Raw genomic sequence first — 20,402 nt, 5'->3', positions numbered from 1 at the left:
AATCTCATCATCTTAAAGGATATTGACAATGTCCAAGTTTGTAGTTATTGAGGTACTATTTGTCATCTCCACAAATTTCAATGTGTACAGAACTGAGTGCTAAAGTAAGAGCTCAACAATAGTAGCAAAGGAATAATCCCAAAATACCTCTGCTTTGGTGATAAAAATGTTCTGACTACAAAATTTCTTTCCATTATCTTTCATGTCAATATCTGCCCAATGCATTTGCCAGTTTGTTCTTGCTGGTCTCTCCTCCTATTGATCTAGCACTTGGAGTTGTTTATAACTCCCAGGACAAAATCCCACCAAAGGCAAACAGCTGCTTTGCAGGAAGGCAGAGACTCACTCTGGATTTAACAGGCACAAGATGCCTGCAACTCAACACAGATTTATACATTTACCCCAATTAGCACAGGATGAAAGGGCACTGAGGCCTCATCTCAGTGTCTACACTAACTGTATAGTTTAACGGTTTGACATTTATAGTACTTAGTATAATGTCATGTCTTCCTATATCTGGGAAGATGCTGATGTATACAGATGTCAATCCCTGTCAAGGCCCTACAACTCACAATTTCTGTATGGTGTGAGTTCTATTATCTCAAGGGTAGCTAAAATACCTATGTCACACCTTAGTTAAAAAAAAAAAAAAAAAAAAAAAAAGAGGTCAGTGGGCCATGTCCTGTACCAAATAGCAACTGAGAGTCAAGTAAACACATTCCCATGGCAATCATGTGACACTAATCACCAGAATTTCCTGTGAAAGGCTGCCTTGGGCAGGAAACGTCCAAAACGTATCTGATTTGTCTCCCTTACATTAAGGAAATGCCCCTCAAGCCAATAAGCACACAAAAGACACCTGGCCTGGGAACAGGCAAAAAGCTCTCCTCAAAGTCAAAAGCATTTTGTACAGACTGCCCTCAACCAAAGAGGTCAGTGTTTTCATCTTCCATGATCTAAATGTTTCAGTATGTTCAAACATTTATTGCTCATTTCAAAGAAGCTAGGACACAAAGACAAGGTATACTTCTTTACAATCTGAAATTTACCATTTCCAAACAAATGAAAATGAATGCTTTCTACATACATTGTCCTATTGGTCAAATGGCATTCCTTTGGACGTGGACACCTGTGCTCGCCCTCCCAAACTCTAAGATTTAATTTACATGACAATATTAGGAAATAGCTATTTTCATATATTTTTAAATGGGGGTGAATTTTTAAGAATCAGTATAAAGTGTCATCTCACTTCAAAGAATGGCAAGTGGAAGCTCACAGAAAGAATTTAAAATATGATATCTAAATCGGATATTTGTCTGATATCATATAACTAGGCATGTTCTCCTTTATGTGCATTTTATTCGGTTACTATTTTTGTTTTTGAGGTATCATTCTAGTATGAAGACAAAATTTGACTTTTTTTTTTTTTTTAAGGTTACTTTAATACTATTTGCCCAAGTACTTTTCCAGTCTACCTTTGTGAACTTAAATTACTAGGCAACTTAAAAGTATTCAAGTTTTTTTCTAGGGGAAGAAAAAAAAATCAAATATTTCTATAGTGGGAGCTTTTCTACATGAGATCACAGAAAAGAATTCATTAATTCTCTCTCAGGCAACCACACTGAAGGCCAAAATCTTTGTTCAGGGAAGGACGAGAGCATTCATCAATTAAGTGTAGTAATGTTTTAGGGCTTTGTTTATAAGTCCAGCATAAATCACCATCTGTTAACTTGTACTAAAAAACTTTAATTGATGTTTATGTAGTTCAGAATAAAGGAAAAGAAGAGGCCTGTGTGAAAATGCCACCCCATAAAGATTTTCACACCCCTGGATCAATACAATCCCATTCTTACTGAATAATGTCATGTTTAAGGCTTGCTTCCCATGCTTTTTCATTCTAAACATTAGTTTCTCGTGTTAGAAATATTTACATCTTCTAGGAAAATTCCTAATTTGCTAATTTTTCCAATAGAAAGAAGGAATTCTGGCTATTTTTTTAAAAGGCAAATAAATTGCAACCTCACCAATGCTTAAATGCTTCAGATTTCTTAAATTACACTCCATTTTAGAACAGATATGATCTTTCTCACCAGCCCATTCCATCTATACTTCAAATGCTAGGTTTCCAGTGGTTCTTTCTTGATTAATTCTACTTTCTATAATCATATTCAAGTTGTACTATGTGGCTTGATCTCTGGTCAATGTAATTTCATATAGGTAGATTTTATTTTCTAATTTGAATGCAAACTTTGAAGACAGGGATCACATCTTTATTTATTTTGTTCCCTCAAACCTCTTCCCCCCTATATATTACTTTATATACAACAGATTTTTTTAAAAGTTAATTTGATCTCTCACACTATTAACATTACCCATGCCAAAATCACTCTAGAAATTATTTAATTTTGTAAGTTTACTTCACTGTCCCAAATACTCAAAGATCCCTCTTGATGCCCTTGTGACCTAAACAGAATTCACAGGCTTTCATCGCATGTAATGGAAACTTCCCACCTTCTCTTAACCACTCTAAAACTCAGGAAAAATAACTTAGTATGTTTGTACTTTGATAATTTTAACTCTAATTCCCACTCAATATTTTTAAAGAATTAAAAGAAAACGTACACACACTCTTCCTAGATGTTGACATTGCATCTTTGCTGAGGCATGCACTCAAGTGGAAAGGCAGGAAGAACTCACAATTCAAGAGGGGAAATGCCTAACAAGCGTACAACACTGAGCCATAAAAGACCATGTGCAAGTCAGCGCTGAACGAGAGCCCTATGGGCAAGGGCCTGGTCATGATTCATCATCATACCCTTAGCAGCTAGCATAATCCTCTACAACACACTCTAAAAGCAGAGATTTTTTTACTTTGTTCACTGCTATATTCCCAAACACCAAGAACAGTCCTAACACAGAGCAGTGCTGAGTTAATATGTGTGGAATAAATATTTGTAGAAAAAATATACAACACATAGTAGACATTCGTAGGAAAGTTGGTGGAATAAAGGCCTGGCACTAGTTGAATTTATTTTAAGATTATATTTCTCCTAGCCACAATTACTTTAAGAGGGACACAAACTTTAAGTATCCAGGGACAGTTGACCAGAATGATGGTGAGTCAAATTATCAAATCCTACAGGAAAAGCTTTAAAACTGGGGGATCTTAAGACTATAGAACAGAAGGTATAAAGGCAAACATGCTAGCTAGTTGAATTTAAGGAGCTGACATGTGAAGGAAGAAGCAAACTTGCTCTAGGTTGCTATGGAGTAGTGTTTTTTGAACTACAGGTCAATACCCATTCTTGGGTCACATAATCAATTTAGTGGGTCAGTGACTGGCATTCTTTTAAATAGAATAGAATTGTATCACAAAGAATAAAGGTAAGTATTGATTGATAAAACTTTTGATTCAGTTTTATGTATATAAATACAATATTTTTGTGCATGTGTGTTTACTGGGATGCAAGGTGAAACATGTCTCAATGTGTGTCCCAGTCAAAACACATGAAATAGCAGTGCTATAGAAAGTCTATCTTTAACCATGGCAATTTGAGCTAAATATAAAAATTAGAGATGTCAAAAAGATTAACTCATTACTTTCTATTTTTTAATAGTTAAGCTAGACAAATTGGGCTAGCCTTTTCCATATGGTACTGGATAAAGCTGGTCAACTTGTGACAGATTCCTAGTGCAGCTTTTTTTTTTTTTTTTTTTTTTAAGAGAGGAAGAATGGGAGAGGAAGGGTGAGGGAGAGAGAGAAATATCAAATATGAGAGAAACATCAATTGGTTGCCTTCTGCAATCAAACCAGTGACTTTTTGGTGCATAGAACAACACTCAACCAATTATGCTACACCAGCCAGGGCTGATTACTTCTTAACGTTGAAGTCCTTTGCCAGTGGATATTAATACAGACTAAGAACTGAAAGAAATCTTAGTTACCACCTGACTTACTTCCTTCATTTCATTAATCATAAGGGTGAATATATCTAAAACCAAACTGGTAATTAGGGGCAGAACCAGGACTGGAAGCTGGTTTCGACAACCAGTCCAACTAGTTGTCAGAGGGTCACAGTGACTCTAGCACAGGCTGGTGACCATGTCAAGATGTCATAGAGGGAGTCTTGGCACTAAGTACAATGGCCTCTCTGATGTCTATAGATTAAAATTATTTGATGCGAAACTATGACAAAGTATTGTACTTGTCTTTTGATGATCAGATTTATAAATTTTCAGGATAAAAAAGATAATAGGGATTTCATTTACATATAGGTCATTATTTATAGAGCTCAGGATCTTGAACATGATAAAAGCCATTAAGGAAAACTAAAATAAAGACCTCATCATTCAAAGTTTTGTAAGACATAAAGATAACGAATAACATCCTTTTGACATAAAACCCTAACTAAGAGGAAGAAAGTCCACCTTGGGATAGTAGGCAGAACTTAAGTCTTTGAAATAGGAACACCTCTTGCATGTTTCCCCCCATAAAGAGAAGTTAACACCTAATCCGTAAGTATCTGTAGCAAAGTAGAAAGGAAGCATTAATAAGACCTGCTCACACCATTGCCTACCAGTCCAGTCCCACCCACATTTTCATGACCCTCAACCTCCTTTCATAAGAGAAAATGACTCCTCAGGAAAACATGAACTTCCATGAAGAATCAGAGGCAAAATTTTAAGAGTTATATTACTTGAGGTTTTTAAGTCACTGTCCCAGTTTTGGGGGCCTGTCTATCTCTATGTTTCTTTTAGGCCCTAAGCACAAGATTACATGGTTTAAGGAAGTGAAGTGGTCAACAGAGCCAAATATCAATAGTACAACGATTGAAATTTCTTTTGAGAGCCAAATTTTTTAAACTTAAACTTCTTCTAATGCCATTTCTTCAAAATAGACTCTCCCAGGCCATGGTATTTTGTGGAAGAGCCACACTCAAGGGGCCAAAGAGCCGCATTGTGGCTTGTAAGCCGCAGTTTGCCGACCACGGGTTTAGGACAATTCTCTCGCTCTGCCTCTAAATTTGGTGAGAAGAAACCTACAGGTTTCTCAAATAGAGACAGTGGATAAGTGATGGAATCTTCCATTTTTCTAATGTTTCATTAAAACCAATAAGTTCAAAGAGTTGTGACTGGATCATGGTTAAAACTCTAATTCCTACACATACATACAGTCAAACATTCACACATGCAAGACAAGAAATTTTTGTTATTGGAAGGAAGCTGGCAGGACAGGGTGAGTAGTTTGACACTGATGACAACATCAATTATGTCAGATGTTAAGTCTGGAATAAGCTCCCCAACTGGTAATCAATCATGTAACTGTGGCCACTAATGGATATGGGTCCTGCCAAGTTTCACGTGCCCAATAGTCACAAAATAACTTCCTTTCTGTGTATTTCAAAACAGACTTAAATTGCCTTATTTTTCCAGTCCTTAACACAACGAAGATGGCAGGTTAATTTGCATACACAGGCGTCAAGACGCAGGTGTTCTGCTCTGTCCCCGCCCCTCCAGGCCTCAGAAGCGTGGGAAGGTGGAAAGGCAGCTCTGGGCTGGCTCAAAGGCAATGCCAGCAGCCAGGAGAAGAAAGGCCCATTCTTGCACGAATCTTGGTGCACCGGGCCTCTAGTAACTAGATAAAGTGCTCCTCCAGAATTATCGTCCTGTGATACAACCCTTGCTTGAAGATGCAGCACAACACTGTCCTAAACTCATGATGGAAGGCTGGTTTTCAAAAAGAGAACAGTTCTTAAGGGCCATGTGGTAAGGAAACCAGCCAGGGTGGTGATTTCTTTCTCTGGCTAAAATAATGACAGTTTCTCATGAAGAGGAAGACATAAAACATGTCTTACATAAGCTACTGATCCATCACAAAGCTAACTCAGTGAAAAGGTAACTACAGAACATACTCTATAGTGACTTCATGAGAAAATTTCATCACCAATGCCTTTAAATAATGGTCACCTGCTAAATTAAATCATCATTAAAAGTGTAAATAGAGCACTGGCCTGTGTGGCTCAGTTGGTAGGGTGTAATCTCATGCATCCAAAGATTACCAGTTAGATTCGTGGTTAGGGCACATGCTTGGGTTGTGGTCTCCATCCCCAATAGGGGGTGTGCAATAGGCAGCCTATTGATGTTCTGCTCTCACATGGATGTTTCCCTCTCCCTCTCCCTTATGTTCTCTCTAAAAATCAATAAAAAATTTTTAAGTATAAATGAAGAGTTGACTGACAATGAAGCAGTCAGTATAGACATAGAGACTCACTCGTCATAGCTATACTACCATCACTCTCTTTAAGAAGTCAAATCACTTTCCAGTGATAGGTGGTTTCCCATCCCAAAAGAAGTTTAACCAAGAGGAAAAGTCAAAGTCCACAATAACTAAATGATTTGTCCACCTTTAAACAGTTATTTAAAAGCTGATACTGGGGCCAGGAATAGGGTATGTTTCATCTACTATTCAATACTTTTTGCCTTAAAATCCCAACCCACTTTCACATCCAGTCCAGGCTCTCTACATTCTAATGTGGCTACATTTGAGAATTACTAATAGGGACTGAGCAAACAGGACCTGTTGAAAACACACCAAAGCTATGCTAAGTCTCAATGTTTTGACAAAAACTTCTCTTCACACTAACTTTTTAAAGCAGAGTTCCAGACCCTGCACTGAACACAGTAGCTGAATTATAGCACCTGGCTATAGTACTTCTAGCCCTTAGCTCAAACGCTGATGATAACAGTTCAATCACGTAAACAAAGAGAATGTCTGTTTTAGAACAGCTAAATGTGGGATGCAGACATATTTAATTATATCTGCTGAGTGGCTAAGGTCCAAACCCCGCCACCATCTGGAGGCTTTGCTTGCCTGCATTTCAGATCCCGACTGTGGTGGATGGAAAGAGCCACTCTGGCCTTTTTCATTAACATAAAGAAAAGATTAAAATAATTAAGTTTAAGTGCCTTATAAAGGCTTAGATGAAAGCACATTATAGGAGGCATCAATACTACAGTTTATGTGGTCTCATCTGAAGTGAAACCTGGCTTCATTAGCACCGAGTTTTCTTGCTGTATTTTCGTAGATGGGAGCTCTGTCAACACAATTCTACTGAGGCAGGCTGTATGAGGAAGATCAAAAGCTAACTGCTTGCTTCTTAAGGGCTACTTTTGGCCCACAAAGTCCATTTTGCTATATTGTCATCATCCCTTGATGTTAAGCTTGACCAATCAAGGAACTGGACTCTTCACAAAGCAAGAACTCCTCTCCAAGGCTGAAAAGCTTAAGGGATTGTTAAAGCAACTTTTCCTCGGCTACAGAGGAATTAACAAGGGGATGCCTTCAGATGTGGAGGCTATCTCTTGTGTCGGCAATCAAACAGGATTTTGCTGTTAGGCATTATGGTTCTAAGCATTAAATTATCTGATTGGTAAAAACATTTTCACTCATTAAAGTCATTACTATTTAATGATTAACCACTGACTACCCGTGGGAGATTAGATACTGACAGTCATAAAATGTCAAGATGTTGTCATTACCCAGGAAAATGCAAACTGTATATTTTCCCAGGTCTCTTAAATTTCAATGTCTGATACTTAAAGCCACTATAAAAAACATATGGCTATATAAGTTAATGAAAATTAAATAAAATTTAAAATTTTGTTCATCAGGCACAGAAGCCACATTTCAAGCACCCAATGTGATTAGAGGTTATCCTATTGGATAATGCAGATAGAATATTTCCATCAATTCAGAAAATTCTATTGGACAAAGCACTGCTCTAAAATACCATATTCTCACTGATGAAAATGCAAGGGACGATTTTTGAGCATATATTTTACCTCACAAACCAAGTGAAGCTCTCTAGCAGAGTTGTTAGGAGCCAGGCACCCTGAAGCCCAACTGCTGAACTGTAACCACCCCCTTACTGGCGCTGGGGATGGGACCAGTTACTAAGAGTCTATGTGCTTCAGTTTCCTATCTGTAAAACAAGCGTAATTACAGCACCTATCCTCACAGGACTGTGGTAAGAATTAAATGAGTTAAGTGCTCAGAACATCAAGCACTAAATAAATATTTGCTGTTATTATTATTAAGCCCTATAGTATGCTTCAGAGCCTTAAAAATGCTCACAGTCTTATATAGTTAATGAGTATTTTATTTCTTTTAGTATGTGTGACTGCCTGTAACAACCAGTCTCCATGTTATCTTGGGACATTTAAGAGAAAAGGTAAGATTCTAGCCAAAAGCTGCCTTTTAAATGTCACCATCTGCCGAAACCGGTTTGGCTCAGTGGTAGAGCGTCGGTCTGCGGACTGAAAGGTCCCGGGTTCGATTCTGGTCAGGGGCATGTACGTTGGTTGCGGGCACATCCCCAGTAGGGGCTGTGCAAGAGGCAGCTGGTCGATGTTTCTCTCTCATCGACGTTTCTAGCTCTCTGTCCTCTCCCTTCCTCTCTGTAAAAATCAATAAAATATTAAAAAATAAATAAATAAATGTCACCATCTTTCACAAGGTAGTCTCTTCACCCTGACAGAATAAAGATTAACTCTGATTATAATAAAATTTAAGTCTTAATGAATCAATTAATTAAATATATAAAGTAGGTTAGTCTTCCAAGTCAGAGATATAAATATATTTTAACTGTATGCATATAAATAAATAGAGCACATAAATCCATTTTCTAATTCTATAAAACTTTGAGAATTCAAATAACCATGGACAATTATAGCAAATACATTTCTTGAATGAAAACATGCTATTAAAGTTATATCCAACTTACTGAAAATCCCAAATCAGTGGAGTCTATATTAATGACTGCCTAAACTTAAGGTACACTCTTGTTTAACCTATTTGAAGTAGCTGGAAAATGTAAAGATTAAAAACATTAAAACAAAGCTGAAGAACACTATGGTCGTACACAACAGTTGAAAAGTTTGTGAAACATCTTTTTTATTTTTACTGAAAAAAATTAATTCTGAAAAATAAGCAAATTTTTAGCATTACCAAAATACACCATTTGTTTATTAACTGCGGATAACTGCCCCCCACCTCCCCATCCCATCCCATTTCAGGAAAAAAAAAAAAAAAAAGTTTGTCAGCTAAAACAAAATTCAACTTGAAAAGTGCTTATTAGTTAGACTCTGCATAATTTCTTTTGTTATTTATATAACAAAAGAAACAACCCACTATTTCATTTGGAAAATCTTTTGAAATTAGAAAATACACTTCTGAAAGACCTGACTTGAAAAACTACTGAAACATTTAGAGATTAAATGATAAGAGGTAGAGGATTTGCTTTCAATATTACAGCAGCAAGTGAGGATGGTCTGGAGCAGGGGTCCTCAAACTTTTTAAAGTGGGGGCCAGATCACGGTCCCTCAGAGAGCTGGAGGGCCGGACTATATGAACTACTAATTCCTACTGTAACACCTCGGCTGCGCTCACTGCCCAAAAAACCTGGCGGGCCGGATCAGACTCCTCTGCAGGCCGCATGTGGCCCGCGGGCCGTAGTTTGAAGACCCCTGGTCTGGAGTAAAGTGAAAGGAGACTCACCAAGATTAGATGGTTGTTGGGCCTAGTTAGCAAGAACATGGGGACCTACTTACTATTCTCTACTTTTGGGTATGTTTAAAATTTTTCATAGTTGCAAATTAAAGAAAAATCTAACCTAAGAAAAATATAAGGTTTGTGGGGTTTTTAGTTTGCTTTTGATTTTTGCTTAAAGTAAAAGGTAAGCGTCATAACAATGTGCATAGTTTCATAGTCACCAGGCAAAGTCAAAAGTGCTACCATTCTGCTAGTCACGCCTCTCCCACCAACCACTAGAGGCAGAATTCATGATTATCCCAAACAACTGTATGCTCAGCGTTAATTCTCTCATGTGACTTGGTTTTGGATTTTGTTTGTCTCTTTCTTCACCAATTCCACAGAAAGAAAACCACAAAGTAGATTAGCTAACACCCTCCAGAAAATTGCCAAAGGTCTTTTTTTAATGTCATAATTCTCGACTCCAAGATGTGCCTTCTTTTTTTAGGCTATCAAGAGGATGCATTATGTTGATGGATCCCAGTTTAGTACTAGAACATCTATAATTACACAATTATGGTAACTTGAGTGATTTTGAACTCAATTGTCCATTTATAAAAATGAATGTCAAAATAATTTAATAACAGTCTGGGAATTGTTAGCATGATGAAAATATTTTTATGTTCATATCACTGAAAGTACAGGAGATATTCACCTGCACAGTTTCTGTAGCTGTTAGCCAATTTTGAGACAACTTAGTGCAATAGAAAGAAAAGGGAAAAGAGGATTTGGAATCAGAAGATTGGAATTGGAATTGTTGCCTGATTTTTACCTTTTTATTTGCTGAGAAAAGGCACACTCAGGTTAGGTTTTCTTATTTGTAGACTAGGATAATAAATACTTTATTTCCATGAGTTCTGTGAAAATGTTGCAATAGACAATATACAGAAAACTGCTTGGAAAAGAATGTGTTAACTTTTTTAAAAAGCATCAGCTGGTAAACTGCTTTAGTAGCCCCTCTAAAAATGGTTTCAGGCTATTCCCCCACTTAGAATAGGAAAGGGAGAAAGAATCAATGAAGAGGACTAAATGGAGTTATCAGCCAGATTCCACACCATTCTCTGAGCCATGGAGGCACAACTGGGTTAGGCCTCCAAGGTAATCTAAAAAGTGATTCTGAAGATTTCAGAAACAAAGGCAGGTCCATCAGATCAAAGATATATACACTGAGTGACCAGATTATTATAATCTCTGAATGCCTAATAATCTGGCCCCTCAGTGTATATCCTGTATAATAAAAGATTAATATGTAAATTGTCCTCTCGACCAGGAGTTCAACCAGCAGGCAGGCTAGCCAACTGCCCATGTCCGCTCCCCCTGGCCAGGCTGCCGGATCCCACCCATCCACGAATTCATGCACTAGGCCTCAAATACACACACACACACACACACACACACACACACACACACACACTGAGTGGCCAGATTATTATACGTTCAGAGATCATAATAATCTGGCCACTCAGTGTATATATATTGTACAATGACTTATTAAGTCACTAATGGTTATTTGAAGTGTTAACCCTATATTTGCGAGTCTAGCCATACAAAAGCCAGCAAAAATTTTATAAAACATTTATTTAGCAAAGTAAACTGAATAAATACATACCAAGGAAACTCTGACTTGATGTCACTCAGATATACAAAATTGTCTTCTTCCCATGGAAGGAGCAGCCAACAGCAAGGCCATCTCCTGACATGTGTTGCTTAAATGTTGCTACCCTCCCATATGACAAATCTCAAAAGGCAGCTAGTTACCAGGTCAAGGAAGTTGACAGAGACATTACTCAACAAAAGCACAAGAGGTTGACGCAAAAAACTATACGAGGACAATATAATGTGTAACACAGAAAAGATTTACAGAGCAACATGCAGTTTCATGGAGATGTTATTATTTTGCCCTCTCCTATCCTACACAATTTACCTCAAGACCACAACTGCCTGGGTTCAAATCTTGACTCAACAACTTACTAACTTTTAACCTCAAGCAAGTTGCTTGCCCTCTACTAGGTGTACGGGTTAATAACATGGATTTTTTTCAATAGGTGATTACACATATGTTGATATATATGCGATTTGATATGTATGCAATTCTGTTGTATTGACAGCAAGCTTCAAAACTTCATGTCAAATTTGCTGAAGGTGTTAAGATAATAGGTATTTTTACGCTTAAAAATGTCGAATTTTGTGTCAAAAAAGGAGCATTTGCGGGAAGTTTTAATTATTTTGAAGAAAAAATTATCATATACTTTGGGAAGCTTATGCTGAACGTGCTCCATCTCAAGATACTTGTGAACGCTGGTTTAAAGGCTTTAAAAGTGATGATTTCAATGTGAAAGACAAAGGACCTCCAGGTCAACTGAAAAAGTTTGAAGACCAACAATTACAAGCATTATTCCATGAAGATGCGTATTAATCTCAAAAACAACTTGCAGAAAGATTAAACATTGCTCAGCAAACAATTTCTGATCACTTACAAGCAATGGAAAATATTTTAAAGGAAGAAAAATGGGTGCTACATCAACTGAATGAAAGACAAATGGAAAACCCAAAAGTCATCAATAAAATGCTGCTTCAATGGCACAAAAGAAAATCTTTTTGGCATCAAATTGTGACTGGCGATGAAAAGTAGATTCTGAGAATTCCAAATGCACAAAATCATGGGTTGATCCAGGTCAACCACCAATATCGACTTGAAGGCCAAATTGCTTTGGAAAGAAGACAATGCTCTGTGTTTAGTGGGATCAGGAAGGTATGGTGTATTATGAGCTAAAACCAAGTGAAACTATTAATACTGATCACTACCGACAACAAATAATCTATTTGAACCACACTTTGATCATGAAGTGACCAGAATGTGCCAGAAGACACAGCAAAGTAATTTTGCTTCATGATGACGCACCATCACATACTTCAAAACCAGTGAAAGACACATTAAAAGATCCTGCCTGGGAACTATTAACCCACCCGTTGTATTCACCAGACCTTGCTCCTTCAGATTACCACTTGTTCAGATCAATGGCACATGCACTTTCTGAGCAGCACTTCAAAACATACAAAGAAGTGAAAAATTGGGTCTCTGAATGGTTTGCCTCAAAACAAGAAAAGTTCTATTGGGACGGTATCCACAAATTACCTGAAAGATGGGGGAAGTGTGTAGCGAGTGATGGACAATACTTTGAATAAAGCACTTTTGATGTTTCTCTTGAAATTATCGTGTTTTCTTTGATTACAAAATCAGCCATTATTAAGCAGTACACCTAGTAAATACCTCAGTTTGTTCAATTACAAAATGGAGATGATAAAATACTGACCTCATAAAGCTGTGAGGAGTAAATGAAAAATGCACATAAAGCACTAAAAACAGTGTCTGGCACAAGCAAGTTCTCAATTTTTTATTATTACTATTATCATTATTATTATTATTATTATTATTATTATTGCTAAATTTCCTTACATTTTTAGTCTTGCCATAATAAGTGAGTCCTCCTCAAAAAACATTGTGACCCAAATATTGGATCAGTGGTTCGGAAGGAGAGAAGCACATACTAATTCAAGTAAAATGTTTAAGGACACAGAAGGAATGCATAGTGAGAGTGTGGAAGCCATGTTGTGGCCAGCACATCACTAGTTTATTATTTTCCTATTCCATGTGCTTCCTCACTCAGTTGGTACAGCATCAGCTGATACTGCAAATATCAAAGGTGAACCTACAATCCCTCCAGTAGAGTCCAGCATCTGAGCCTGGTGGGACAACAGACAGATAGCTAATGACACGAGTATAAAGACAAAACAGCAGCACCTGGAAAGGCCTATGGTAAGATGAGTTCCACTAGAAAGAGCCTGAGTGCCGGGGATGTAGAATTAAATTTAAGGCAGTTGCCCTATGACTAAGGGGCAGAGGAAGAGTGGGTAGCGCCGGGCAATAGGAACAGAAGTAGGCACATTGCCTGAGCAGCGGCAGTGGGAGACACTGCCTCGAACATTCTCTGCTCTCAGGAGCCTTTGGGCAATGCCACAGTGGGCAACTGGACACAGTGACAACACCCCACCCTCTGTATGAGGGGTCCCTTTAAATGCGTGTTCTACCATGAACTCCCAGAGGAAGTCTCTTCAACAGAAACAGGAGAGGGAAACCTCTAAATTGTGTTAAATAAGTCATGAGGGTAAATAGCAGGGAAAATTACTGATATTCCAAGGTCTTTGAAAGACCCTGTTCTATAATTCTAACTACTCCTGAACAAGTCCCTAACAAGATACAAACTTCACTGTCTCATAATAAGACCCTTAAGTTATATTTTTCCACCGTGATGACATTTCACTCTCCTGTTACAGGTGGCAAAGACTACACCAAAAGCCTACTCTTTCATATAAGAGACTCTTTCATATAAGAGTCTCTGGAGGTAATTGTAGCTTCATGGTTCACGGTGGTTGTTTTTTTTATTTTAACATGTGAAAACTAAGAAAATGTACCTTTATTTTATGATCTTTATAAAATAATAGCATTAATGTTTCGTTCATAACTGTAATAAAGTAACAACAACAAAAAGCAGAGACCCAATCTGGTGCCTTTGTAAATGTGGAAAAGCCTCAGAGATCAAGATTTACATTAGCCCCATAACTCACCTCCACTCCACTTTGATCCTCTTCATCAAAAGGCAGCATAACTTCAAAAACCACGTCAACCAGCACATGGTGTTCCCGCAGTTTAGGACACAATCCCAAAGAACTCTTGCACTAATTACAGTGCTATGCCATATATAGAAAAATAATGCTGTCTGAACAATATCTAAACAGTAGATCTAAAACAAAAACTAGGAAGTAGAATAACAGCCTAGGGATGATTCTGGTAGCTCTTAAGAGACATAGTTGGGGCAAGAGACTGGTGAGCAAGTCTTAGGTCTGCACAGGGAAGCAACCATTTAGAAACTTTCCCATCCAAAGCAGGGACTCCGGAGGAGCTACAGTCTGAGAAAGGGCATGCTGGCACACACCCTGAAGCCCACCGTAAAGGAATACTTACTGGATGTGTGCTTACTGAAGGACATCAATCTACGCTTTTCACTGAAAGTGCTTCAAAAGCTATTGTGTCAAATACCTGGCCATCCATCAAGAATACAATAATCAAAATCATGTATCTTTTCATTGTTTTTCATTTATATGCCAAAATCTGAAAATAGATAAAAAATTCTTTTTTGTGGTATACAACTTAATGTCACTTCCTCTTGTGCAGCATTTTCTTCGAAGACATAAAGGCTGTTAATGTTCTTCAAACTCACCAAGTTACTCAATAACCACAAGAGTAACTGAAAGCAGTGTGGGAGGCGCAGCTGGTAGTGTTAGACCCTTAATCTTTACCTTGTGACCGAGCTTTACTAAAAGGCCTCCACAAATTACCTGAAAGATGGGGGAAGTGTGTAGCTAGTGATGGACAATACTTTGAATAAAGCACTTTCGGTGTTTCTCTTGAAATTATCGTGTTTTCTTTGATTACAAAATCCGCAGGCAAGCCCCAAATTTCCCAGAGGAAAATAAAGCTTTATTTCCTGAAGCTGAAGATACCTCTAACCTGAGGGGGCAGGAAACTTGTAATACATTCCTCCAAAATTGTATGTGAACAGACAGCAAGAATTACCTAGTTATTATCTCGGGCAGATTACTGTTATTCTGAATCTGTTTTCTGATCTAGAAAAATAGGAATCACATCATTCCCCTTCCAGATTGACATGAACGTTCATACGGTCATGTGTGGAACTTAAACTGTGGTGCCCAGAAAAGCAAAGGCTGGCAATGTTGGCAAATACCATGACCTCCTCACTGCTCGTTTCCCCAGGTCCCACCTCCCACCTACACAGGACACCTATACTTCATCACTAACCTACTGACCACAGAATCATAGGGAAACACGAGAGTTGCAGTAGCACCTAGCTCCATTAGAGATGGGCCAAATAACTAAGGAAAGCCACTAACAGTTGTGGGCTAACAGTCAATTTATCAGATAAACACATGTAACCCCCATTTCCAAATCAGCTAGAATGATCTTGGCAATTCTTCATGAATCCTTTGTAAATAGTTAATATCAGAGGTACAAAGGAACTCTATGGACCACACATCATACCTCTTCATCATTACCACCAGGAACAAAGGTAATGCCAAATATTAGATTCCATAACTCTAAAGGGACATTTTCTACCCCTTACTCCACTCCTTCAGGGGAAAAAGGAACGAAAAGAAAAATGTTGCAGAGGAATAAAGTGGGAAGTCAATGTGCTAATACTAGTATAAACATGCCATGCCCAATTCTATCACTGCAATAAACTCTTTGACTTTAGTACAAAAATCTCTTCTGACCATCTGGAGCTACTGTAGGCATAAGGCCAAAACTTTGTAATTCCTTTTCAAAGTAAATGACAGATCAGTAACTGCCACGTTGCTAATGCATAGCCAAAAGGAGCACCTCGTATCCTATTCAGTGCTCCCTGGAGTTTGATACATGTAGTATAAGCAAAGTGCCTCCAAATAAATCTGCCCATTTCTCAATACTCAAACTGAATAGAGATCATGTCACTTCTGACAAGGCAGGATTTTTTCAGGTGTGATCCTATTACCCTATTTCACAGGGAGAAAGTAGGACCTTCTGTCAAGTTTCACTAAAAGGAGTCATATCTAAACTAGAATGAAGCATATATGTGACTCCATGTTTATTGCAACCTTATACATTTAGGTTGCAATAAACATGGAATCATATAATATACAGGAAAAAAGAGGTGATCAATGGTGATCTCTGAAGTTGGATAAGATTTCTTTCTAAACCCCACTGACCAACAGGACCAACTTCTTCATCCAATAAACCAAGAGAACCTACTATGAACCAGCTACATACAGTGATGGTGAATGAAAATCAAAGTTTTCAACAGCTCTGCTAAAAATGTAAATCTGAAAAGTTCAAAGACAATTTCATGTAATATGTCACTGATAATAAGAGCAACTAGAAAGCTCAGAGGCTTAAATTTGATAATCTTCCCCTCAGCATACTGAGTAGAAAAATGTGAGCCAGCATTGGCTATAGACTTCTTGCAAGAATTTTTTGGTCCAGATTTCAAAGACATGAAAGCTATCTCTGAAGGCACACTTTCTATTATCTTATCTTTTCTAGTAAAACACTTTAAAACGGAACAATCTGAAATTTTATCTGGTAGCAGACTGTTTCTTACAAAGATGAGTTGTAAGGAATTTTACAGACGAGTAAAAAGAAGCTAACCACTGATTGCAAAATTTAACTGAAGATAGATTACAAATTTTAAAAATATAAACTAGGCAAGAAAGGGTTTCCCCTTCTGATGAACAAACTCTTCCTTGAAGATAAATTAACAGATTCAGAATAAGAGAGCTGGAAGTCATTAGAGATCATCTGACCCTGATTTACCCCAGCTCACCTCTTAGAGAAGCTATTTTGTTTGTTTGCTTGCTTGCTTGCTTGCCTTCAAAGCATCCTGTAATCATTACAGAAATGGAACCCTTGTGTTCTACTCTGAGAACTGGGAAGAGCTGGGCAATCTTATCAGGCATCATCTGCGGAGAATTCAGAGCCTGGTAAGAAAATGAGAGCAGAAACCTTAGAGCAGATTCCTGGCACAGGAATGCACCGGGAGGATTCTTTGTCCTTCATCTTTAGGAATGGAAGACAAAGAGAACTGAATGCTGACAGAATTGCCTCTCCCAAAGGGTTTAACAGGCTCTAGTGGAAATTCCAAGGCAAGTATCACCATCAAAGGAAAGTGCAGGGAAGAATGGAGTAGGAGGAGAGGGCACCAACAACTGTAAAATTCCGAGGAAGTAAGACATATAAGGAAAAGCAGGACTTGGTGGAGATGTTTTGAGGTGAAGGGGATGATCTGGTAAATGGCAAAAAAAAAAAAAATAGACTGTAAGAAAAGGCCAAGAATGCTATGTAATTTTAAGGAACTATGGAACAGTTGAAGAAAACTGGGGAAATATATAAAAATCAAGACTTGTTTTGTAAATATTTAACAAGTTATAAAAGAAGCAAAATATACAAGGAAGGAATAGCAATGGATAATTCAAAAGAAATCTTAATAAACATGATTTTGGGGCAGTAGCTCATAGCAATTCCACCTTTCAAAGGAGTCACAGATAGCTAATGTTTTAAAGAGGAACACTATTTTCTGACTCCACTAAATTCACTTCATTTTTTTCATTCATATTTTATCATTGTGACCTCTGTTCATTATTTACTTAAGATTATATTTTCTTTCAGTGATCCAGGGGTTTCAGGAAATAATAGAAGTCAAAATAAGAGGATGAATGCATGAATGAACAATTAGGCAGAGTCAAAAAAGTACTGAGAAATACTATATATAAAATCAGCTCTGCTCAAATTGCAAAATGCCCATCACAATCCTTAAAGAATCATCAAATAACCCTAACCAGTTTGGCTCAGTGGATAGAGCATCCACCTGCGGGCTGAAGGGTCCCATATTCGATTCCAGTCAAGGGCATGTACCTTGGTTGCGGGCACATACCCAGTAGGGAGTGTGTTGGAGGCAGCTGATCGATGTTTCTAACTCTCTATTCTTCTCCCTTCCTTTCTGTAACAAATCAATAATATATATATTTTTAAAAATTTTTTAAACCATCTACAACTGTGATCATACCACTAACACCACCCACCCCAGAGCAATGGGAATGACTGAAATTGTCAAATGACTGAATTGACATGGTCCCTGTGTTAAAGAAATTGTCAAATGACTGAATTGTCAAATAGTGGTCAACAGAAAAATTCCACTTTTAGGAAGGAGAAAAGTAGATGATTGGGGTTCTAGAGATACGTAACAGGCATAGGAGTGGGGGGTGGGGAGAAGAAGACAACTTGCCAACCTCAGAAAAGAATATATTTATAAACGGCCTGTAAGGAAGGTGGAGGAGGAAGCAAGTGGGGATTGATGCTTCATGGTATTGCCATCCTTCACCACATGCGTAAGAAACTTAAGGAAGTAAAACTGCTCAAACTTAACTTCAGTACCAGTATGATCATCTCATGCACCACTTTCCTCGGTATCCCTAAACATTCTGATAAGTAAAATAAACTATGACTTTTGGTACGTGTCCCCCAGTAATCTGGTTCATGCATCGTGCATAAGTTTGTGGAACCAAATGGTTAATATGGGGGAAAAAGATCTGAGACTTCATGGGTTCCTTGCTCTGACTTAGTGAAGATTGTGTAACTTGTACAAACATAACCATTTCCTGCCCACTGAACAAAGCAATTAATGGACTGGGCAATTTGAAATGATTTAAGGGAAGACATCAACCTGACCATGCCTCACTGCCATTCATCTTAAAGAAACAGACAAGAAAGTATAGATTATTGTTACTTTGTTGAACAGCAATCATTCTTCCTTTACATAACTTTGGAAGTATTTTTTCCAAATGCCTCTAAGAAAATATATCTAAAATCCATACCTTCAATTCATTACTAAAAGTAACATGTGAAAAATAAAAAATGATAAAATTTTATGAGTTTAGTAGAAGTATCCAACATTAATATGAAGTAACTGTCAAAGAAAAAAGGAAGGAGAAAAGGAAAGAGGAAAAAAGCAACTTTGGCTACCAATGACTTCCCAAGGCTCCAAACCCTCACGAGGTCCAGGGACACTGCCCTAGCTTTCTGTCCAAAGAATCCAACATAACTTAACCTACGTTGAGAAGGTCTCTGTTATTTGCAAGGCAAATAATTCTTCACTATTACTGAACACCAAAAATCTTTTGAATCTTCACATTTTCAGGTATTTCAATTATTTTAAATTAAAATTTTCAAACACTTTCAAGAATTGGAATTAGAACATAACTTTAAAATTAAAATCAAACAAGTTTTCTCCTGGTTCAAACACGCGATATCTCAATGTCAAAACATTATGCCTTGCTCCATCATTAAGTAATTTATTAATTAAGTCAATTACTTAAGTTAAAAATTTACTGAGTACATAGTTTGCCAGGCACTGTATAAAAAAGGAAAAGGAAAGACATGGTCCCTGTGTTAAAGAAATTTCTATTTTAGTGGAAGAGACATAGAACAGTTAGCAATCCCCTTGTTCCTTTCCTTGCTACATCTTTATAGTCAGAATCAACACATACTAATTCCGATTAAGCTCAGCCTCCCTAAGCATTAGGTAATGGATGGCTCATATAGCGCACTGGTTCCCACAATCTTCTACATTTAAAGGGGAAATAAAAAGTGTGGAGTATACCACTAGGGTTTTCTATCATCAGAGTGAGTAATCAGCCTCATGACTGAGAAACACAGGAAAAAGCCTGAGTATGAACCCAATTCATAAATGTGCCTTGCCCAGCTGGTGTGGCTCACTGGTTGACCTTAGTAGATCCAGGAACCAAGAAGTCAGGGTTCAAGTCCCAGTCAGGGCACATGCTCGGTTGCTGGCTCAATCCCTAATAGGGGGCAGCCAATCAATGATGTTTCTCTCTTATCAACATTTCTCTCTCTTTATCCTCTCCCTTTCTCTCTCTCTAAAAATCAATAAAAACCATATTAAAAATATAAAAAATGTGCCTTATCTTCAGGCTGTCCTTCACCATTCTCTTCTGAAAACCATCTACAACTGTGATCATACCACTAACACCACCCACCCCAGAGCAATGGGAATGACTGAAATCTAAAAGAAGAATCTGCTACTTCAAATTAAAATCCACCATCTTTCATTTCATTACCTGTACCTATTCAGAGGTTCACTACAAGACTGAGTCCTGGAAATACTGAGAGAGAACATAACAGAGT

General features: G+C 37.7%; 1 protein-coding gene across 6 annotated transcripts in view; it reads right to left on the bottom strand.

The window, feature by feature from the left end:
- The window catches only part of FNDC3B (fibronectin type III domain containing 3B), a 311,128-nt gene that overhangs the window by 271,301 nt on the left and 19,425 nt on the right, over positions 1-20,402 (bottom strand). The gene's annotated exons all lie outside the window — the stretch shown is intronic.

This window comes from Pipistrellus hanaki (assembly GCF_964339955.1).
Source record: "Pipistrellus hanaki genome assembly, chromosome: 2".
In the NCBI taxonomy this organism is placed as follows: domain Eukaryota; kingdom Metazoa; phylum Chordata; class Mammalia; order Chiroptera; family Vespertilionidae; genus Pipistrellus; species Pipistrellus hanaki.
This window is presented reverse-complemented; position numbering and strand designations above follow the sequence as displayed.